Source organism: Dendronephthya gigantea, unplaced genomic scaffold (genome assembly GCF_004324835.1).
Source record: "Dendronephthya gigantea isolate DGI-Jeju-01 unplaced genomic scaffold, DenGig_1.0 000346F, whole genome shotgun sequence".
Classification (NCBI taxonomy): domain Eukaryota; kingdom Metazoa; phylum Cnidaria; class Anthozoa; order Malacalcyonacea; family Nephtheidae; genus Dendronephthya; species Dendronephthya gigantea.
The window spans coordinates 23066-46707 of NW_021163356.1; the positions used below are offsets into that span (position 1 = coordinate 23066).

At 37.8% G+C, this 23642-nt stretch overlaps 15 non-coding genes across 15 annotated transcripts; 3 read left to right on the forward strand and 12 right to left on the reverse strand.

The window, feature by feature from the left end:
- Positions 1-5770: 5770 nt before the first annotated feature.
- Positions 5771-5842, reverse strand: Trnap-agg. The gene has a single exon. It is a non-coding gene; the product is annotated as a tRNA-Pro (tRNA).
- Positions 5843-6167: 325 nt separating this feature from the next.
- On the reverse strand, positions 6168-6240 carry Trnat-agu. Its single transcript has one exon. It is a non-coding gene; the product is annotated as a tRNA-Thr (tRNA).
- A 155-nt stretch (positions 6241-6395) lies between these two features.
- On the reverse strand, positions 6396-6468 carry Trnat-cgu. Its single transcript has one exon. It is a non-coding gene; the product is annotated as a tRNA-Thr (tRNA).
- A 521-nt stretch (positions 6469-6989) lies between these two features.
- Positions 6990-7061, reverse strand: Trnaq-uug. Its single transcript has one exon. It is a non-coding gene; the product is annotated as a tRNA-Gln (tRNA).
- An 819-nt stretch (positions 7062-7880) lies between these two features.
- Trnap-ugg lies at positions 7881-7952 on the reverse strand. Its single transcript has one exon. It is a non-coding gene; the product is annotated as a tRNA-Pro (tRNA).
- Positions 7953-8382: 430 nt separating this feature from the next.
- Trnas-uga lies at positions 8383-8464 on the reverse strand. Its single transcript has one exon. It is a non-coding gene; the product is annotated as a tRNA-Ser (tRNA).
- A 954-nt stretch (positions 8465-9418) lies between these two features.
- On the reverse strand, positions 9419-9490 carry Trnap-agg. The gene has a single exon. It is a non-coding gene; the product is annotated as a tRNA-Pro (tRNA).
- A 569-nt stretch (positions 9491-10059) lies between these two features.
- Positions 10060-10132, reverse strand: Trnat-cgu. The gene has a single exon. It is a non-coding gene; the product is annotated as a tRNA-Thr (tRNA).
- Positions 10133-11204: 1072 nt separating this feature from the next.
- Trnat-ugu lies at positions 11205-11277 on the forward strand. The gene has a single exon. It is a non-coding gene; the product is annotated as a tRNA-Thr (tRNA).
- A 302-nt stretch (positions 11278-11579) lies between these two features.
- Positions 11580-11651, reverse strand: Trnac-gca. Its single transcript has one exon. It is a non-coding gene; the product is annotated as a tRNA-Cys (tRNA).
- A 1199-nt stretch (positions 11652-12850) lies between these two features.
- On the forward strand, positions 12851-12923 carry Trnat-ugu. The gene has a single exon. It is a non-coding gene; the product is annotated as a tRNA-Thr (tRNA).
- A 216-nt stretch (positions 12924-13139) lies between these two features.
- Trnaq-cug lies at positions 13140-13211 on the reverse strand. The gene has a single exon. It is a non-coding gene; the product is annotated as a tRNA-Gln (tRNA).
- Positions 13212-15691: 2480 nt separating this feature from the next.
- On the reverse strand, positions 15692-15764 carry Trnaf-gaa. The gene has a single exon. It is a non-coding gene; the product is annotated as a tRNA-Phe (tRNA).
- A 215-nt stretch (positions 15765-15979) lies between these two features.
- Positions 15980-16066, reverse strand: Trnay-gua. Its single transcript is given in 2 exon segments — positions 15980-16015; positions 16030-16066. It is a non-coding gene; the product is annotated as a tRNA-Tyr (tRNA).
- A 236-nt stretch (positions 16067-16302) lies between these two features.
- On the forward strand, positions 16303-16377 carry Trnag-gcc. Its single transcript has one exon. It is a non-coding gene; the product is annotated as a tRNA-Gly (tRNA).
- The last annotated feature ends 7265 nt before the right edge of the window (positions 16378-23642 follow it).

The following is a 23642-nucleotide window of genomic DNA, read 5'->3' on the forward strand; positions in this document are numbered from 1 at the left end:
GCATGCGCGAAATTTAAACGAAGAAAGAACGGTCGTCTACAACTTGCTGATTGGCTAAGACAAAAAGAGAGCATAATATTTTACGTCATAACCAAAGCATGGATATATTGTTTAATGTTTGTATATGAGCACCAATTATGCTTTCAAGTATACATACGACCATATTAGACCATTTAACCAGCGTGGTTATTCATTTCAAAATATTTGACATCATAACGAAAGCATGGTTATTGTTTAAATAATGTTTTTATAAAATTATGAGCAGCAAACATGCTTGAAAATTGAAACTTTAAATAGGACCCGAATTAGACCATTTAACCAGCCTGTCTATCAATGCCAAAATATTTGACATCGTAACCAAAGCATGGTTCTATTTTTTTAATGAATTCACGTTTTGAAGTGACATCATATTTTGATTCAATAGACGTATCGGAACACGCCCATAAAGAAACCGGAAAAAAGTTTTTTATCTATTTATCCAAAATATTCTACATCATAACCAAAAAGCATGGTTATTAGCTTATACTCTTAAAAAAAGTCTTAATTTCGAGTGGAATTATACACACTTCAAATTAAAGCCAAAAACAGATGATAAAAAATTTATCAATGTTTCGGTCTTCCGTCAGGAATCGAACTTACGCTTTGGCGATGCCGATGCAGCGTTCTTGCGAACTGAGCTACAGAGGTAGCTGAGAAGACCACGCGCGGTTAATGTGTATAATGATGGTAACGCCGGGAATATGTGTGGCTAAATCAGTTATGATTTTTTGCCTTCTTTCGATGAAGGTAAATTCTATAGGGTGAAAGGGTATTAATTTCGTGTGCAATGATACAGACTTCGATATCAAACCAGGAACAGTTGATAGAAAAATAAATCAATGATCGGTCCTCCTGCATGAATCGAACCTACGCTAGTCTGATGAGATATGACCACGAAACACGCTTACAAATTAATATGGGACAATCATTTGGCCATTAAAACAGCGTGCTTGTCCATGTCTCAAAATATTTTATTTTAACCAGCGTGGTTATTCATTTCAAAATATTTGACATCATAGCATGGTTATATTGTTTAATGTTTGTATATGAGCACCAATTATGCTTTCAAGTTTACATACGACCATATTAGATAACTTTCACCGTAGCACGAGAAGGAACGAATATGCAGGAATTTTAATCACTTGTGCATAGAATTTTATGCTCGTTATGCACATATGAACGAGATAAGACAAATACGAACGAGAATACCGACAACAGGAGACAATAGAATGGGCCATTGCATGTGTATAAATCTGAGTAATATGCATTATTTAACTTTGAATGCCTTTGGCATATTAAATTACTATCTTCATAGTTCTTCTTGTTGTCAAACCACGTACACGCTATTTTTGACGTTACCACGTATCTATGGTTAACCCTACTAACTATACAGAAGCTTATTTACAACTTGCTCTATAGAAGTATTTATCGCTGTATAACACATTAACACTATTTATAATTGAATGCCAGGCTGATTTGTCATGCAATTGTCAATAAACGTGCACATGCCTAATTGCCCTGTACTTCTGCATGGTAAGTACCATAAAACCATACAGGTATTTCAATAAAAATCATTAGTTATTTCATAAAGCTGAATGCGCATTGCCATTGGGATTTAATCTTGCTAATTTATTGAAAACCAAATTATACATATTTACCACAACAATGCCTCCACGACGACAGATTCAACGAATTGGTGGGCTAGAAAGGGAAGTTATCTATGAACATTATACAAGAAATGGCCCATTGTGGGATATTATAATCAATGATGTTGTTCGAGATGAACGCTTCTACGATATCCCTGCACCTGTGCAGGAAATGTATGCTGGACAACGAGCCGCCACACGTCGAAGAGTTTGCGAGTTTATTGCACGAGAACAAAACAAGTAATAATATTATGATTTGTTAAACAAAAATTGATGTTTTTGAGGTTTTAACTTCAGTCTTAACATATAATTATTTTCCCGATGATTATTAAGTGGACTTTTGGAGCGGATGAATGAGATGAGATATGCTAATCCACAAAATGCCTTTGATCGAGACGCAGCACAAGCCGCGATAAATAATCGCATCGAAGCGCATGGTGAAGAAATAGGGATGAATAATGTCCGAAACCACGAAGGAGGACTTTATGCAATGCAAGGTAATGGCTTGTACGAAATAAATTTAAGGAATGGTGAACCTATCGGTCCTATCCAAAATCATGATGAGGCGCCAATTCAGCCAGCTCCACGTGAAGTACATGCCCAAGGAGAAGTACCAGCAGCACACCATGGTCAGCAAGCTCCAGGTCAAGCCCCACGTTAAGTACCAGCAGTACACAATGGTCGGCAACAGCAAGCCGTGGGTCGACCCCCACGTCAAGCACCAGCAGCACACCATGGTCACCATGGTCACCAACAGCAAGCTACAGGTCAAGGCCAACGTCAAGCACCAGCAGCACACCATGGTCACCAACAGCAAGCTACAGGTCAAGCCCTACGTCAAGTACCAGCAGTACACCATGGTCGGCGAAAGCAAGCCGCGGGTCGAGCCCCACGTCAAGCACCAGCAGCACACCATGGTCACCAACAGCAAGCTACAGGTCAAGGCCAACGTCAAGCACCAGCAGCACACCATGGCCAACAGCAAGCTGCAGGTCAAGGCTAACGTCAAGCACCAGCAGCACACCATGGTCACCAACAGCAAGCTGCAGGTCAAGGCCAACGTCAGGCACCAGCAGCACACCATGGTCACCAACAGCAAGCTGCAGGTCAAGGCCAACGTCAAGCACCAGCAGCACACCATGGTCACCAACAGCAAGCTACAGGTCAAGCCCTACGTCAAGTACCAGCAGTACACCATGGTCGACGACAGCAAGCCGCGGGTCGAGCCCCACGTCAAGCACCAGCAGCACACCATGGTCACCAACAGCAAGCTGCAGGTCAAGGCTAACGTCAAGCACCAGCAGCACACCATGGTCACCAACAGCAAGCTGCAGGTCAAGGCCAACGTCAAGCACCAGCAGCACACCATGGTCACCAACAGCAAGCTGCAGGTCAAGGCCAACGTCAAGCACCAGCAGCACACCATGGTCACCAACAGCAAGCCGCGGGTCGAGCCCCACGTCAAGCACCAGCAGCACACCATGGTCACCAACAGCAAGCTGCAGGTCAAGGCTAACGTCAAGCACCAGCAGCACACCATGGTCACCAACAGCAAGCTGCAGGTCAAGGCCAACGTCAAGCACCAGCAGCACACCATGGTCACCAACAGCAAGCTGCAGGTCAAGGCCAACGTCAAGCACCAGCAGCACACCATGGTCACCAACAGCAAGCTACAGGTCAGGCCAACGTCAAGTACCAGCAGCACACCATGGTCAGCAACAGCAAGCTGCAGGTCGAGCCCCACGTCAAGCACCAGCAGCACACCATGGTCAGCAACAGCAAGCTACAGGTCAAGGCCAACGTCAAGCACCAGCAGCACACCATTGTCACCAACAGCAAGCTGCAGGTCAAGGCCAACGTCAAGCACCAGCAGCACACCATGGTCACCAACAGCAAGCTACAGGTCAAGGCCAACGTCAAGTATCAGCAGCACACCATGGTCAGCAACAGCAAGCTGCAGGTCGAGCCCCACGTCAAGCACCAGCAGCACACCATGGTCACCAACAGCAAGCTGCAGGTCAAGGCCAACGTCAAGCACCAGCAGCACACCATTGTCCCAACAGCAAGCTGCAGGTCAAGGCCAACGTCAAGCACCAGCAGCACACCATGGTCACCAACAGCAAGCTGCAGGTCAAGGCCAACGTCAAGTCAGCAGCACACCATGGTCAGCAACAGCAAGCTGCAGGTCGAGCCAACGTCAAGCACCAGCAGCACACCATGGTCACCAACAGCAAGCTACAGGTCGAGGCCAACGTCAAGCACCAGCAGCACACCATGGTCACCAACAGCAAGCTACAGGTCAAGGCTAACGTCAAGCACCAGCAGCACACCATGGTCACCAACAGCAAGCTGCAGGTCAAGGCCAACGTCAAGCACCAGCAGCACACCATGGTCAGCAACAGCAAGCTGCAGGTCAAGGCCAACGTCAAGCACCAGCAGCACACCATGGTCAGCAACAGCAAGCCGCAGGTCGAGCGCCGCGAAATTATCAGGCGCAGCAGGCCGAAATGCTGCCACCGGCACAGCAAATTGGTATTCCCTACTCGGTTGCTGGAGGACAGAGGCGTCCTTAACACGCCATAGCTCGTGAAAATACTAAGGCGCTTAACACGTTTCTGACTAGAGAATTGCCAGTTCTTTCTCAACAGATGCAACAAACAATGGACCTGATGAATGAACTGATCAGAAGGCAGTTGAACATGTAATTTTATTTATCGTTTTATTTATTCTACGATTATAACATATCACACAGTTTCAATTTAATAGACTCGGGAGCCGGTTGTATCAAGCCCGTTTAGTTTATAAAATGTCGATAATTCAAAATTAAATACACTTTTAAATCTCTCTCCTGAATGAGTGCACTTTAATATTATGGATTTATGCACTGAATATATGTACTTGTAAACAATATCTTTGTGTTAAGGTTAAAAACATTTAGTTTGCTTGTTGAATAAAACGATAGACTCTTCTATTTTCAACAACTATTTAAACTAAAAGGGCCTGATAAATTATAAATTATAAATTTTGATAAATTATAAATTATAAATTTTGAGTGACGTTACGTTACCTTAATACTAACTGAAGCAAAAGTACAGTTCAAAAGTGCTGCATAAACTACTCAAACGTATAATTCCATTTTAACATGCAAAATGTATGATGACAATAATGATGACAATATAATGACAACTAAAATTTGTCAAATCAGGAAATTATTTAACGTTAATTCAGTTGTGAACTATTCTGTCAACTAATGCATTGCAGTAACGGCATTAAAAGTTTTGCGAGAGTTCAATATGTCTTTGGGCCAAAAAAGCACAAAGTTCATTGAACCCGCGGTGACGGTTGGCGGAAGCTTTTATCACCGGAATTGATTATTGATAGAAATCAGGCAGTTCACAGGGCGTATAAATAGATCATGCATCAGTGATTGAGCATTCAGCAGCATATCCGAGACAGCAATTCAACTGCAATCAATGGCTGCTAATTCTGATTTCAAGCCTTAGCAGTTTTGGCCCTGGACGTTAAGTTTTTATTTTTATTAGTTGTTCTCTACAGTATAAGATATTACACGCTTTTTTATTTCAAATTAGAACTTATATAAGATGAGCCTACACAAGAAGTTTCATTATTTCCCATGCCTAAGTGTAAGGGTTAGGTATACGTTACCTATGTGAACAAGCTTTGCTCTTGGTTGATGATAACAATAGAACACAATAAAATACAATGAATTAATATAAAAATCAAATACTTATTGAGTTTAGGTGGAAAATGTAAAGGGCCTCGTCAGAGATTCGAACTCTGGACCCCTAGCCGGTTTACAAGACCAGTGCTCTAACCACTGAGCTAAAGAGGCATGCATCCGTAAAAAACATCCGTGGACACTGTGGATATAATTACATTGATGCAAAATCCTAGCGCACAATCTTTGTAAGAGGTTGATACTTAGATTAAGTTGAGAGAGTGCATCTAAAGTTTGAAGGAGAACACGTACCACATTTTTTTCTCAAGAAAATACAACCTAATTAGACCACCAGCGTATTGTTGTCAAAGGCCGTTCTCTTCAGTTCAAGCGAGAGAGGCGAACAGGGCTTGCACGGGAATCGAACCCGTGACCTTTCGCACCCTAAGCGAGAATCATACCACTAGACCAGCAAGCCAAGTGCAGAACACGGGAAGTTTTCTTTTTCGCATATTTCTTCGCTCACAATAAAAGCGATGATAGCATGCATGCATGGAAAATATAAAAATCTTTTTTATGTCATATTTATTACAAGCCAAGTTACTCTGAGTGAAAAAAGACTTGTAGGAATCTTAAAGCACTGTTAGTACCGAGACAAGACAAACGCAATGGTAGAAAATAGACGATTATTGTAAACACGATAACAAACTAAACTTTGTTCAGTATCGTTATATACAAGAAGCCGGTCAAAAAACTCGTTCCTGTTCGTAGATACTTATTAAGTTTAAGTGGAAAATGTGGAAAACCTCCTCAGAGATTCGAACTCTGGACCCCTGGTTTACTAGACCAGTGCTCTAACCACTGAGCTAAGGAGGCACCCAGAAAAAAAGCATGCGCAAATAGAAATGTAAACAAATGTTTCAAAAAAGTATTTTGCAGGTTAATTTTTTCACGGCGATTATTAAATGCGTAATGATCACAAATATTTAAGTCTTTTACTCACCCTTACCATACACAGTTAAAAAAAATCAAGCCTGATCAGAGAGTTGAACTCCGGACCCCTGGTTTACGAGACCAGTGCCCTAACCATTGAGCTAATAAGGCAAACCCGTAATACTTTTGAAAAAGGTGAAATGAATCATCGGCGAAAAATAGTTATTCATGCCAAGCTAAAACTAAAAGGAAAAATATTAGTGTTAAAGTTTGGTGGATCAATTCTGTAGCTTTCACAAACACCGTTACTGAGATTATCTTGTAGACGATGGCATGCAATGGTAATCATACGGTGATATGATAGTTGAAAATGTTACAGTATTATTTTTGAGTTACAAATTATTCTTGGGTTATGAAAAATGTGCCACGCACTATAAAAAAGTCGCACAAATTCATTTTCCTGATGTTCAGTACTTGTATATGATGATTGACAAGGTCTTCATTGTTGACATGCCTACAACGTCTACATTTATGCATACTAGATCTCCTCCTTAAATGTATATTGATAGGATTGATGCTGCATGGGAAAAGTTTTAACGGGAGATTGCAACTTGAGTTCAACACTGCTTTCTTTCTTAAAAACTAAGAAAGAAACTCAATCGCGCAAAAATTTCAAGTTATGAAGGCGATCAGGGATTGCACGGGAATCGAACCCGTGACCTCTCGCACCAAAAGCGAGAATCATACCACTAGACCAGCAAGCCACACCTAGGGAAATAGTTCATTTTCTTTCGGTGTAATTTTAAAAAAATCCGGTATATTACATGAAAAACTAAGGTTCAAGAGACTTCCGTTAATTCGTGCGGAAAATATCCCATTTTGCTGTTGAAAACAAGCCTATAAAAGAGCAATAATTTCTGAATAGAGGTCCCTTTGACAAGAGGTAATTACGTTTCAGTTCAATCACCATGTTTATTTACATTATTTTTTTGTAACCGAATGGGAATGCATAAATTTGCGTTAAAAGGGTACGAGACCAGTGCTCTAACCACTGAGCTAATAAGGCAAACCCGTAATACTTTTGAAAAAGGTAAAATGAATCATCGGCGAAAAATAGTTATTCATGCCAAGCTAAAACTAAAAGGAAAAATATTAGTGTTAAAGTTTGGTGGATCAATTCTGTAGCTTTCACAAACACCGTTACTGAGATTATCCTGTAGACGATGGCAATGGTAATCATACGGTGATATGATAGTTGAAAATGTTACAGTATTATTTTTGAGTTACAAATTATTCTTGGGTTATGAAAAATGTGCCACGCACTATAAAAATGTCGCACAAATTCATTTTCCTGATGTTCAGTACTTGTATATGATGATTGACAAGGTCTTCATTGTTGACATTCCTACAACGTCTACATTTATGCATACTAGATCTCCTCCTTGCATGTATATTGATAGGATTGATACTGCATGGGAAAAGTTTTAACGGGAGATTGCAACTTGAGTTCAACACTGCTTTCTTTCTTAAAAGCTAAGAAAGAAAGTCAATCGCGCAAAAATTTCAAGTTATGAGGGCGATCAGGGCTTGCACGGGAATCGAACCCGTGACCTCTCGCACCCAAAGCGAGAATCATACCACTAGACCAGCAAGCCACATTTGGGGAAATAGTTCATTATCTTTCGGTGTAATTTTAAAAAAATCCGGTATATTACATGAAAAACTAAGGTTCAAGAGACTTGCGTTAATTCGTGCGGAAAACATCCCATTTTGCTGTTGAAAACAAGCCTATAAAAGAGCAATAATTTCTGAATAGAGGTCCCTTTGACAAGAGGTAATTACGTTTTAATCCAATCACCATGTTTATTTACATTATTTTTTTGTAACCGGATGGGAATGCATAAATTTGCGTTAAAAGGGTATAATAATAACCATTTCACATCAAGTATTAGAAATTTTAACTGCTCTGACTGGTATTTTTTAAAAAATGAAAGAAATATCATGTCGTATGTTTTGAAACGAAATTCCACCTGGTGGCAAACAATTTCTCTGTGTTATATGAACATCTTTCGGACTATCAAGAGTCGTAATCGGCAGGATTTGAACCTGCACGGGAATATCCCAACAGATTTCAAGTCTGTCGCCTTAACCACTCGGCCACGACTACATAATTGCTTAGGAGTCGCTTATTTTGCTTTAACACGGATAGCTTGGAACTTACCTGTTTACTTTACCACAGATTTTACGTCGTGGGCACATTAATATGTTCTCTGGAATTGGTACGCCTTCCCAACTGCTTTTCAATTGCCAGCAGAATTTTGGAATTATAATAAGACTGAAAAAAAAGCAAAGGGTCTCGTGGAACTCGCGGTGACGGTTGGCGGAAGCTTTTATCACAGGAATTGATTATTGATAGAAATCAGGCAGTTCACAGGGCGTATAAATAGATCATGCATCAGTGATTGAGCATTCAGCAGCATATCCGAGACAGCAATTCAACTGCAATCAATGGCTGATAATTCTGATTTCAAGCCTTAGCAGTCTTGGCCCTTGACGTTAATTTTTTTATTTTTATTAGTTGTTCTCTACAGTATAAGATATTACACGCTTTTTTATTTCAAATTAGAACTTATATAAGATGAGCCTACACAAGAAGTTTCATTATTTCCCATGCCTAAGTGTAAGGGTTAGGTATACGTTACCTATGTGAACAAGCTTTGCTCTTGGTTGATGATAACAATAGAACACAATAAAATACAATGAATTAATATAAAAATCAAATACTTATTGAGTTTAGGTGGAAAATGTGAAGAGCCTCGTCAGAGATTCGAACTCTGGACCCCTGGCCGGTTTACAAGACCAGTGCTCTAACCACCGAGCTAAAGAGGCATGCATCCGTAAAAAACATCCGTGGACAGTGTCCATATAATTACATTGATGCAAAATCCTACCGCACAATCTTTGTAAGAGGTTGATACTTAGATTAAGTTGAGAGAGTGCATCTAAAGTTTGAAGGAGAACACGTACCACATTTTTTTCTCAAGAAAATACAACATAATTAGATCACCAGCGAATTGTTGTCAAAGGCCGTTCTCTTCAGTTCAAGCGAGAGAGGCGAACAGGGCTTGCACGGGAATCGAACCCGTGACCTCTCGCACCCTAAGCGAGAATCATACCACTAGACCAGCAAGCCAAGTGCAGAACACGGGAAGTTTTCTTTTTCGCATATTTCTTCGCTCACAATAAAAGCGATGTATAGCATGCATGCATGCATGCATGGAAAATATAAAAATCTTTTTTATGTCATATTTATTAGGCTACAAGCCAAGTTACTCTGAGTTAAAAAAGACTTGTAGGAATCTTAAATCACTGTTAGTACCGAGACAAGACAAACGCAATGGTAGAAAATAGACGATTATTGTAAACACGATAACAAACTAAACTTTGTTCAGTATATCGTTATATACAAGAAGCCGGTCAAAAAACTCGTTCATGTTCGTAGATACTTATTAAGTTTAAGTGGAAAATGTGGAAAGCCTCCTCAGAGATTCGAACTCTGGACCCCTAGTTTACTAGACCAGTGCTCTAACCACTGAGCTAAGGAGACACCCAGAAAAAAAGCATGCGCAAATAGAAATGTAAACAAATGTTTAAAAAAAGTATTTTGCAGGTAATTTTTTTCACGGCGAGTATTAAATGCGTAATGATCACAAATATTTAAGTCTTTTACTCACCCTTACTATACACAGTTAAAAAAAATCAAGCCTTATCATAGAGTTGAACTCCGGACCCCTGGTTTACGAGACCAGTGCTCTAACCACTGAGCTAATAAGGCAAACCCGTAACACTTTTGAAAAAGGTAAAATGAATCATCGGCGAAAAATAGTTATTCCTGCCAAGCTAAAACTAAAAGGGAAAATATTAGTGTTAAAGTTTGGTCGATCAATTCAGTTGCTTTCACAAACACCGTTAATGAGATTATCTTGTAGACGATGGCAATGGTAATCATACGGTGATATGATAGTTGAAAATGTTACAGTGTTATTTTTGAATTACAAATTATTCTTAAGTTATGAAAAATGTGCAACGCACTATAAAAAAGTCGCACGAATTCATTTTCCTGATGTTCAGTACTTGTGTAATTTTTATGATGATTGATAGGGTCTACAACGTCTACATTTATGCATACTAGATCTCCTCCTTGCATGTATATTGATAGGATTGATACTGCATGGAAATAGTTTATCTGGAGATTGCAACTTGAGTTTAGCACTGCTTTTTTCACCGCATTATTAAGATGAAGTATTTTTATATATATTCCCCTCTTCCAGGTATGGAGCCCTGGTTTACAAATATAATATAGAACATGCATGTGTCGTAGAAAGTCATTCAAAAAACCTAAACGGCATGGATTGTTTACTAAACGTACGGCAGTTCGCGACGAAAATAAATTGGGATTTTTCATGCACTAATGGGTACCATAAAAATATTTAATTTTTCTTTAATTTATAGAACAGGAAGGAGCGAGCGGAGTTGAACCACTGACCCCAGTGACCTGTCAACCTGCAGTCAGTTGCTCTACCGCTATATGCTACTCTCTCTGAGCGTTCCATGCAGCATACCTGTCATATGCTATATTCTTAGATACCTGTAAGAGAAAGCCTGAAATAAAAAAATACATAATGGCGGAGAATGAATGTTTTCAAAGAGTTTCTACCAAGAATTGAACTCCGATTCTCGAAGTCAGAGTCCGAAGTGATAACCATTACACCACAGACCCTAAAAATCTATCAAACTTTCTGACGAATGTTGGCTGCATAGTATATAATTATGTAGTTTGCTACGCGCATGCACATTATTAAGATAAAGTATTCATATAATTATATTCGTGTTAAGCTTGCACATACGCCTCATTAGCTCAGTGGTTAGAGCACTGGTCTTGTAAACCAGGGGTCCAGAGTTCAACTCTCTGATGAGGCTTTTGCATACTTTTGTATTCACAAAAGTATATAGGCAACTATAGCAACTATATAATTTATCCATCACAGAGCCCGAAGTGCTAACCATTACACCACAGGACATAAAAACCTAGAAAAATTACTGAACTCCCGTTTTAAAATTTAAAGAACATGCATGTGTCCCAAAGAGTCATTGAAAAAACACTAAACTGCAAGGATTATTTATCAATCAAACGGATTGTTGCAACGAAAATAAATTGGGTTTTTTTAATTCACTAATTAGTTCGATAAAATGTTGAATTTTTCTTTCATTCATAAAAGAGAAGGGAGCGAGCGGAGTTGAACCACTGACCTCTCGATCTGCAGTCGAATACTCTACCACTGAGCTACACTGCCTGATCGTGCATACCTGTTTGATGCTCTTCTCCTAAAAGAACATTTCTTGCTGTTCTTACCTTATTCGAAATAGCACAAAATTAATACTCATACCATAAAAGCAGTGTGTAACAAGCAGGGTGGCGCAGTGGAAGCGTGTTGGCCCATAACCCAGAGGTCAATGGATCGAAACCATTTCCTGCTAAAGTTATCATTTCAATAAAAAAGATCTTTTCGAAATCCTATTCAAAAACATATATTTTTTCTCAAATGGGCTATAAGAGAAAACCAGAGCTAAAAAATTTACATAAAGAAATAAAATTAACAGTTCCAGCAAGGTTCTACCGAGAATTGAACTCGGATTCCCGGATTCAGAGTCGGAAGTGCTAACCATTACACCACAGAAACTAACCATTTACTGAAAGACACAGCAGAAATTGGTGTTTGAGACATTTCAACCCGGAAATCTAATCGCTGGTTCCTAATCGTGTATTTCTGTACCGCTATCAAAGAGAAATCTTTTGAATAGCATGAAAAAGTTCAATTTTTCTTCCGAATACGTATTCTGCAATCTTTTGACGACTCATCATATACATCTGACCCGCGCTGTGATGTATAGTCTATATACACGCACATTATTAAGATGAAATAATTACATATATTCTCCTACTCCAGGTATGGAGCCCTGGTTTACAAATATAATATAGAACATGCATGTGTCCCAGAGAGTCATTCAAAAAACCTAAACTGCATGGATTGTTTATCAAACGTACGGCTGTTTCCGACGAAAATAAATTGGGATTTTTCATGCACTGATTGGTACCATAAAGATATTTAATTTTTCTTTAATTTATAGAACAGGAAGGAGCGAGCGGAGTTGAACCACTGACCCCAGTGACCTGTCAACCTGTAGTCGGATGCTCTACCACTGTATGCTAATCTCTCTGAGCGTTCCATGCAGCATACCTGTCATATGCAATATTCTTAGATACCTGTAAGAGAAAGCCTGAAATAAAAAAATACATAAAGACGGAGAATGAATGTTTTCAAAGAGTTTCTACCAAGAATTGAACTCCGATTCTCGAAGTCAGAGTCCGAAGTGATAGCCATTACATCACAGACCCTAAAAATCTATCAAACTTACTGAGTTTGCTACGCGCACATGCACATTATTAAGATAAAGTATTCATATAATTATATTCGTGTTAGCTTGCACTTACGCCTCATTAGCTCAGTGGTTAGAGCACTGGTCTTGTAAACCAGGGGTCCGGGGTTCAACTCTCTGATGAGGCTTTTGCATACTTTTGTATTTACAAAAGTATATAGGGAACAATAGCAACTATATAATTTATCCTGCCAATGCATCGAAACCATTTGCTGTTAAAGCTCAGTAGACCATCTAATTGTAATTTTTATTCAAAAACATATATTTTTTCTGAAATGGGCTATGTAAGAGATAATCCAGAACTCAAAAACTTATATAAAGACATAAAAATAATGGTTCCAGCAAGGTTCTACCGAGAATTGAACTCGGATTCCCGGATTCAGAGTCCGAAGTGCTAACCATTACACCACAGAACCTTAGCATCTACTGAACGACACGGCAGAAATTGACATTTCAACCCGGAAATCTAATCGCTGGTTCACAATTGTGTATTTCCGTACCGCTATCAAAGAGAAACCTTTTGAATAGCAAAAAAAGTTCAATTTTTCTCCCAATACGTATTCGCAATTTTTGACAGCTCATCATACACATCTGACCGCTGTGATGTATAGTGTATACACGCATATTAGTAAGAGTCGAATATGAGCTATAAGAGAAAAGCCTGAACTAAAAAAACGCCTGTTCTGGCGTTAACTCCGGCGTGGCGCGCACGTGCCAGTCTTTAATATAAAGCTTCTGAACATAAACAATACAGTTCATATTCATTTAGATGCCTTGCGAGCGTAAATGTTGTTGGATCGCGAAATTCAGAAGCACATCGTACTTTAAAGAGTATAGAAGTTCAATTGTTCAAAAATGTAAATAAACCGCATGATATATGTATATTCACTTTGTCTTACACTTTGCCTTTGGAATTCGTGCTTATATAGTTATATTAAATTTTCAATCCTGTGCAAACTGCTATACACGGCCACATCTGCTACACCCCCAGTTGCTGCCTTTCCGTAAATCTTTTCCAGCAATCGGTAAAAGATAGATCACTCTTTACGACATTAAAAATATAATTTCTGAGCTTGACTCGTGTAACATGGGACCTAATTTATGGGTGTAATGCCAACATTTTCTTGAACATGCATCTCAAAATATATGCACAATTGATAATATTCGATACTTGCAAGTTGCAACTTTATGTCGATGTTTGTACATGAGCACCAAACATGCTTGAAACTTTACATAGCACCAGAATCTTACTTAGCATCATAAGCATCACTGATTACTTCGCATCATAATCAAAGCATGGTTGTATTGTTGAGCGCCAAAATGCTGGGAACTTCACAAAGTATCTATCATTTTCCATTAATCCTTAAATTGAGAGGCATTTGCGGCCATTTCAGAGGCCTATGTATATTTTAAAATTTTCCCACACTTTTCTAGAAGGCGCGTGGTTCCGCTCTACCAACGGCTATCTTTAAAACAGGGAACGGGGAATGGGGGGATGGAACGGGGAATGGAAGGGAATGGAATGGCTTCGGGGAATGAGCCGGGGAATGGAATGGCTTCGGGGAATGAGCCGGGGAATGAGCCGGGGAATGGAATGGCTTCGGGGAATGTGCAGCTTGTGCGTCAGTGCGAGTTTGTTTGGCCCATTTGGCGTGATTAAAACCTGTAAACGCTTCCATGTCACGAATCATGAGACAGCTACTCACAGTTTGAATTCCTTGAGGTAAAAGACAAAGCGATTACAAGCTCATAGTATAAATGCGATGTTTGCATTGTCATTGTGATGTACATTGATGTACATTATATAGATAGAATTTGGGTAGGTGGTTCAATGTAAATCCTCCAAAACCGGAAGGCAATTAGTATAATACTGTAATAGTATTTTTTGCAGAAATCTTTTTAGTTCTTAATATGGCTTATAAAGCTCAATGTGTGTGATTAAAAGGTGAATAAAGATACTGACACAGTGTCACTTGTTTGTTTTTTATTTCAGGCTATGTGAACAAGACCTCTGGACAGTTTTGTTTAAGCAGGAATAATGGTTGTGGTGGAAATGTGGCGAATGCATTCTTAACAAGTTAATGGGTTTGCTTCCAAGAATACACTGAAACTTGGAGCAACAATGACTTTGAATATAATTATGTAATTAATATATTATTTATTAATCTTAATTTATATGACTTTTTACCTCACATAATTCAAATAATGTTCAGATAAAGAGGTAAATATTTCACTGTTAATGGTGTAATAAATATTTTATATGTTGATTATATTCATAACGAATTATTTGTCCTGCTCCATACTTTGGCAATTCTGTTTAAGAAATCCCACCATAGTAGATCTTTTTTGAAATAGTTACAGTCAAGTTGTTGTCTAGTTTTAGTACAAAATAATACAAGTGCTACAATTAAACAAGGGAAAATAATAAAAATTAATTACATAAGCAAGCACATTTCTATTTTAAAAAGGTCTATGAATTGAGATGACATGTACTAACAATTTTGTGCATTAATTAAAGACAATTGTATTATTACTGTGGGTTCTTTAATATTGTCCAATACTCCCAGTGACATCCCACTGAAATTCCTGCAGGTGCATATTTTGAACGAATAAAGTTGAGTTGCGTTTTCGAGAATTTAATGTGTTTTTAATTGATTATATAGGGAAAAAATATGGAGGATTCGTGCATCGATCCCGCTACCTACCATTTGAGCTAATCCCTCAAAGCCGCTGTAACGCATTGAAATCCATTGTTACAATGACACATATCTTTTTTGTTTTTTTTTACATTTAATTATCCAAACAAACTATTTGCCAAAACCGCAAGATGAAAGCGTTATTTTCAATATTTTGCAGACATACCAAGCTAACCGGCAAAATATTTCAAATTAGTTCCTGCCGAAACCTGGGATTGAACCAGGGACCTTCAGATCTTCAGTCTGACGCTCTCCCACCTGTGCTATTTCGGCATACAGGTCAGAACGTCTATTCATATTCTTCACGCGCTTTCGATCATCCACCTAGTTGCCTAGCTGCACAAAACAACGGAGCATACTGGGCAATTTCAAAATGTCAGGTTATGATAAATATGGATACATATACTTATTAAATTTCTACTCCATTGCCAGTATATCAATTTGACGTAGGCAAGTAAATATTTTTCAAAATATTTTCCATACAACTATCTTTGGAACCGGATTTGAACCAGTGACCTAGGGATGTTTGCTTACTTATCTACAGTCCCCCGCTCAACCAACTGAGCTATCGAAGGCTGATAACGGCCGCCTTCATTATTGATGAATCAGTCTTTGTTAAATAATTGTTAATGATTCATTCAAATAATGGGACCTAATTTATGTGTGTAATGCCAACATTTTCTTGAACATGCATCGCAAAATATACGCACCAGTGATAATGAACTCCTGTAAAACATAAGACGTTGATTGAAAATATGTTTCATACAGCGGAGTAAGATGATTGCCGGAATTGACCACAATATGTGGCGTTGTGCTGGTGGTTCAGTGGTAGAACTCTTGCCTGCCACGCGGGAGACTGTACGGGGTTCGATTCTCCGCTAGCGCATGCAATTCCCATCGGATTTCATTGATTCATTCAAACTTTATTTACACACACAAAATCTTTTCAACAATAAAGCTGGTTTTCAAAAGGGGTGTGCACTACTTTACCAAATCAAATCCCACCCACCCCTTTAATCTAACTACAATATACGTACAATACTTATAAACATATAATATAAACATGAAAGTGTAAACTATATATATAAGATCAATGGAGAGGAGGAAAGCTTTTCACAAAATGAATTATATTATAAGATGACAACGTTCTTATGTCCTCCGGAATTTGGTTCCAGACATAAGCACCGTTGTAGCTAAAACTTTTTTCAAGTAATTCGTCCTTGGCTTGGGAAGACATAACATAGTTGAGGACCCTCTCAAATCATAATCATGCATCGTTTAGAATGTTGAAATAGATCTCTCAATCTTCGAGGAACTAGATTATTAATCGTTTTAAACTAAGTCTGGATTTTATCCGCTTCAAGGTCATCTAACCCAGTGCAATGCGTTCTATAAAGTGTACCCAGCTCATTTTTAAAGTTCGTTCCGCCCTATTTTGCAACTTTTGAAGACGATCACTAAGCGTCTTACCTATCACATCCCAAACTTCACAACAATAATCAAAATGAGGCTGAACTAAGGCATTGTATATCAAGACTAAAGTATTCCGATCAACAAACTCCCTAGCCTTTTTAATAGCACCAATTCCTGCCGAGGGAGTTTACTTGCAATAAAGTAAATGTGCTTCTTCCAATTTAAGTGTTAATCTATTTGTACTCCTAGCGCTTTTGTATGTTTAAGTCTTCTTACTAATTGATTATCAATTTTGATTGATGGTTGAACATTCAAATTATTTATCTTATAATTATGATGATCCAATCAAAACATATTCACTTTTAGCAATGTCTAAATTAAGATTGTTTGCTGATAACCAAATTCGGACATTCTCCGGGTCCTCATTTGCCCTTTCTCCACTACTCTCAATTTGGGAAGCTATGGAGTTTTGGACACCACGTATGGCAATTGCAGTCTTGAGTATGACCCGAATAGAGTAAAAATACATTACGTTTTTTGACAATAAATGCGTTTTTTCTATCCCCATTAAACTTCGTTTTTTTCACTCCACAAGGGCCCAAATTTTCCCAAACTAAGAAAGTAGGTGTGTTTAAGAACAATCTACACTATTTTGGTAATTTGAAGATCTAGGTGTACCTCAAACTTTCAAAAACTCAGAAAAAACGCAAAAAACGCGCGATTTTTTTTGTCATTTTCGTGTTTACTTCAATATTATTTCGTAACGGTAGCATTTTTGTTAAATATAATCTGATTGCATATTTCAGAAATTCAGTCATCATTCTTCGGGTTTACGTATATTATACAAAGCTAGTGCAAGATTTAATATGAAAACTTCATCGATTTAGAAATGTTTATTTTTTACAAAAATATTTTAAAAAGACTGCGTCTACCTGCAAACTAAGCACAAAGTCGGCTTCAAGTCCACCCCCTGCGTTATCGTTTCAGATAGTCTAGGACCTGTAAAGGAGTTTGTATGCGTTTCATTTAGGACAGATTATCTCAACTGTTTTAGGGTAAAATTACCATGGTGGTCAACATGGCATATGTGCCAAAATGTGAATCCGGGACGAAAGTCTTGAAAATGACCACACCCAGAGTAGTCGACATAGCTCTTAATCCTTAATTATCAAGCTACAGTCTTTCTGAATTGTTTATATGGTTCAGAATGATTGCTTTTAGGGGTGGTCACTGGAGGGTGAAATTAGCCTAAGTTTCATATTTTACAAGAAAATGAATGTTTACTATTCCAGGTCAACTGCTTATTATGCATAAAATTACAGATTCACCTGGCAAAATCTAATTTTCCCTATTTTCTAAAAAATTTTGCCATACGACATATTTCATTTCACTTACCCCCGCTATAACACGATTTCAGCCATATTTTGCAAATTTGATCGCCGTTTTTCGCCGTCCGTCGCAAGCACCATCCAAACACTGTACTTTAGCACGATTCTAGTAGACTAAAGAATTATTCAACCAATCGCCGATGGGTTTTGAAGTAGTGCCATGTAATATTTTTTCATTTTTGTGTCCCTTGACATTTCATCAATTATGTCGCCATTGCCATGTCTCGTCTCCTTTCTGCACGATAAATGCCAGTTTTTGATCCCAAACTGTATTTTTTTCACAGCATCGATGAATAATTGATAGTACAATAGCAGCTATTCAAAATTTAAAAGCATTTGTCCCACTTGGAAGTAAAAAACCACCCCTCGTTTATCGGGAATGAAATATAAGTGCGAAAGATTCAAAATAATTGGAGAGTCTCGCGCAAACTCCGCGACAAATGCTCGTAGGCAACATTCCGGGGGGACGATTATTCAAGCATACATTTGTTCACAACCACAATAAGTCAAAAACCCGAGTAAATTGCTGTTAATATTTCATAAAAAAAAAACGAAGTCTCCGCGTTTAAAATTGCATGTTTTTGCTTTCACAAAGCTAAAAAAATGTATTCGTGAGAATACAAAAATACAAAAATTTCAATCTAAATCATTAGTTTTCAATATTCTTAAAGCTGTAGGGAGCCACCTATAGAATAAGTTACTGAGTGCATGAGAGTGTGTTTGGGGTATACTGTATTCTGTGCGGAAAAAATACACGACGCCAATAAAATAATTAACAAATTATAATCTAACAAAGAGTTCTTTCAAGTGGGAGAACAACCAGGCCTTGCACGGGAATTGAACCCGTGACCTCTCGCACCTGAAGAGAGAATGATACCAATAGACCAGCAAGCCCTGGTTAGAAGTCGAAATAATAATCGCTGAGATTAAAAGCAATTTTATGGAAATGATGAGAACAAAATTATCATGTATTTCATTGAAGAGTGAAGACAATACCACTGTGCAACTAGCAGCTGAGTCACGCGGTTTTATATCGAATAAATGCTTGTTACTGGTGAAATAAATTAAGACTGTTTTAAATAATCGTAAAAAACACTTTTTATAACACGTTTGCACTCATTCTGCATCTCTTGACACTATTCATCTATTTATTTACTATGCCCAAGTTTAAGGTGTAGGTACGTTACCTATATGAACAAGTTTGCTATTGGTTGATGATAACAATAGAACACCAAAAAACACAATGAATTATCCCCGAGCCGGTGCGGAGCACCATGCGAGGATATTAATTCCGCCCGGGGATTGGGAATTAATCCCGGGTATTCTGACAGAACAAAGACGAATCCAAAGTTGCCCAAATGTCATGGACGTTCAATGGTCGTGGTACTTGTGCGCATGCGCGAAATTTGAACGAAGAAAGAACGGTCGTCTACAACTTGCTGATTGGCTAAGACAAAAAGAGAGCATAATCCCCGAGCCGGTGCGGAGCACCGTGCGAGGGTACTAATTCCGCTCGGATATTTACACCCACGAAATGCGAATGCGAAATCAAAGTAGTCCGCCATTATGCAATGGACCTCACGCCATGGACGGTCTTCTACGTCATGCGCATGCGCCAGTGTGAACTACTAAGCTCTTGATTGGTCGAGACAAAAATTTGTATTTTCAAACGTCAATGAATAACTATCGTTTAGCAAAATTTCGATGAATCGAAATTTATAAATTTATGCTTTTGTAAATATGGAATATATGTATTTTTACTGAATTAGAGGGAAATTTTTCACGGTTTAACAAATAACAAGACCAAATTTTCGACCGAATTCACCGTGTATAATGAAGTCGGAAGATTTTACACTTGATAATATTTCATCCGGCACAGCTTTAAAAAGTAATTCTTTTGTGGCAAACACAATTTTAATATTCTCAAATGTATTTCACTATAAATATGAATGTGTTATGTGATAAACGACATTATAATTTTCTTTATAAACTCCGTTTTCGTAATGACAAAAAGAAAACAAAATAAAAACATTCCCGTACAAAAACCAGTCGAAGCGTTGTGTATCACTTGTATGAGACGTCTGATGTTATATTTCATGGTACTTAATAATTAAAATAATTTACCATAACACTGACTATAGATGAGTAACTTAACTTCCAGAAAAAGGTAAGAATCTTATCGTATTTTTGCCATTTTTCACAAAAATATGAGGGTAAACTTTGATTCTTTAAAAATATACGGCCGTTGTAGCGAGTTTTTATGACTACAGTGTTTCCACGTGCAGAAAAATATTTCCATACTTTTCTCAGTTTCTATTTCTCAAATACCCAAAACCCCCAAACCACATAAAATTTCTAACAATCATTAACTAATTCTGTTTAACCGAGGCGAGGGGTTGCTGCATGCATGTATTTCTAGTATTTGACATCATAACCAAAGCATTGTTATATTGTCTAATGTTTGTATATGAGCACCAATTATGCTTTCAAGTTTACATACGACCATATTAGACAATTTAACCAGCGTGGTTATTCATTTCAAAATATTTGACATCATAACCAAAGCATGGTTATTGTTTAAATAATGTTTGTATATGAGCAGCAAACATGCTTGAAAATTGAAACTTTAAATAGGACCCGAATTAAATCATTTAACCAGCCTGGCTATCCATGCCAAAACATTTGACATCGTTACCAAAGTATGGTTCTATTTTTTTAATGAAGTCACGTTTTGAAGTGACGTCATATTTTGATTCAGTAGCCGTATCCGAACAGGCCCATAAAGAAACCGGAAAAAAGGTGTTTATCTATTCATATTCGACATCTATTCATATTCGACATCATAACCAAAAACATGGTTATTAGCTTATACTCTTAAAAAAGGTCTTAATTTCGAGTGGAATTAAACACACTCAAATTAAAGCCAAAAACAGATGATAAAAAATTTATCAACGTTTCGGTCTTCCGTCAGGAATCGAACCTACGCTTTGGCGATGCCGGTGCAGCGTTCTTGCCAACTGAGCTACAGAGGTAACTGAGAAGACCAAGCGCGGTTAATGTGTATAATGATGGTAACGCCGGGAATATGTTTGGTTAAATCAGTTATGATTTTTTGCCTTCATTCGATGCAGGTAAATTCTAGAGGTTCAATAGATCATAATTTCGTGTGGAATGATACAGACATCAAATTCAAACCAGGAACAGTTTAATAGAAAAAAATCAATTATCGGTGCTTCTGCAGGAATCGAACCTACGCTATTCTGATGAAATATGACCACGAAACACGCTTACAAATTAATATGGGAAAATCATTTGCCCATTAAAACAGCATGCTTGTCCATGTCTCAAAATATTTCATTAGTATCATAACCAAAACGTGGTTAAATTCTTTAATGTTTGTATATGACCACCAATCATACTTTCCAGTTTACATAGGACCATATTAGACCATTTAACCAGCATGATTATTCATTTCAAAATATTTGACATCATAGCTAGCCAAAGCATGGTTATATTGTTTAATGTTTGTATATGAGCACCAATTATGCTTTCAAGTTTACAAACGACCATATTAGACCATTTCCCAGCGTGGTTAGTCATTTAAAAATATTTGACATCATAACCAAAGCATGGTTATATTTTTAATTATTGTATATGAGCACCAATTATTCTTTCAAGTTTACATACGACCAGATTAGACCATTTAACCAGCGTGGTTAATCATTTCAAAATATTTAACATCATGACCAAAGCATTGTTATATTGTTTAATGTTTGTATATGAGCACCAATTATGCTTTCAAGTTTACATACGACCAGATTAGACCATTTAACCAGGGTGGTTATTCATTTTAAAATACTTGACATCATAACCAAAGCATGGTTTTATTGTTTATTGTTGGTATATGAGCACGAATTATGCTTTCAACTTTACATACGACCATATTAGACCATTTAACCAGCGTGGTTATTCATTAATGTCTGTATCATTCCACACGAAATTATAATCTATTGAACTTCTAGAATTTATCTGCATCGAATGAAGGCAAAAAATCATAACTGATTTAACCACACATATTCCCTGCGTTACCATCATTATACACATTAACCGCGCGTGGTCTTCTCAGGTAGCTCAGTTGGCAAGAACACCGCACCGGCATCGCCAAAGCGTAGGTTCGATTCCTTACGGAAGACCGAAACGTTGATAAATTTTTTATCATCTTTTTTTGGCTTTAATTTGAAGTGTGTATAATTCCACTCGAAATTAAGACCTTTTTTAAGAGTATAAGCTAATAACCATGCTTTTTGGTTAGGATGTCGAATATTTTGGATGAATAGATAAAAACCTTTTTTCCGGTTTCTTTATGGGCGTGTTCGGATACGGCTACTGAATCGAAATCGGCTACTGAATCGAAATCACTTCAAAACGTGACTTCATTAAAAAAATAGAACCATGCTTTGGTTACGAGTCAAATGTTTTGGCATGGATAGCCAGGCTTGTTAAATCGTTTAATTCGGGTCCTATTTAAAGTTACAATTTTCAAGCATGTTTGCTGCTCATATACAAACATTATTTAAACAATAACTATGCTTTGGTTATGATGTCAAATATTTTGAAATGAATAACCACGCTGGTTAAATGGTCTAATATTGTCGTATGTATACTTGAAAGCATAATTGGTGCTCATATAAAAACATTAAACAATATAACAATGCTTTGGTTATGATGTCAAATATTATGCTCTCTTTTTGTCTTAGCCAATCAGCAAGTTGTAGACGACCGTTCTTTCTTCGTTCAAATTTCGCGCATGCGCACAAGTACATTGACCATTGAACGTGCATGACATTTGGGCAACTTTGGATTCGTCTTTGTTCTGTCAGAATACCCGGGGTTAATTCCTAATCTCCGCGCGGAATTAGTACCCTCGCACGGTCCTCCGCACCGGCTCGGGGATAATTCATTGTGTTTTTTGGTGTTCTATTGTTATCATCAACCAATAGCAAACTTGTTCATATAGGTAACGTACCTACACCTTAAACTTGGGCATAGTAAATAAATAGATGAATAGTGTCAAGAGATGCAGAATGAGTGCAAACGTGTTATAAAAAGTGTTTTTTACGATAATTTAGAACAGTCTTAATTTATTTCACCAGTAACATCACTATCAAGCATGTATTTGATATAAAACCGCGCGACTCAGCTGCTAGTTGCACAGTGGTATTGTCTTCACTCTTCAATGAAATACATGATAATTTTTTTCTCATCTTTTTCATAAAATTGCTTTTAATCTCAGCGATTATTATTGCGACTTCTAATGAGGGCTTGCTGGTCTATTGGTATGATTCTCTCT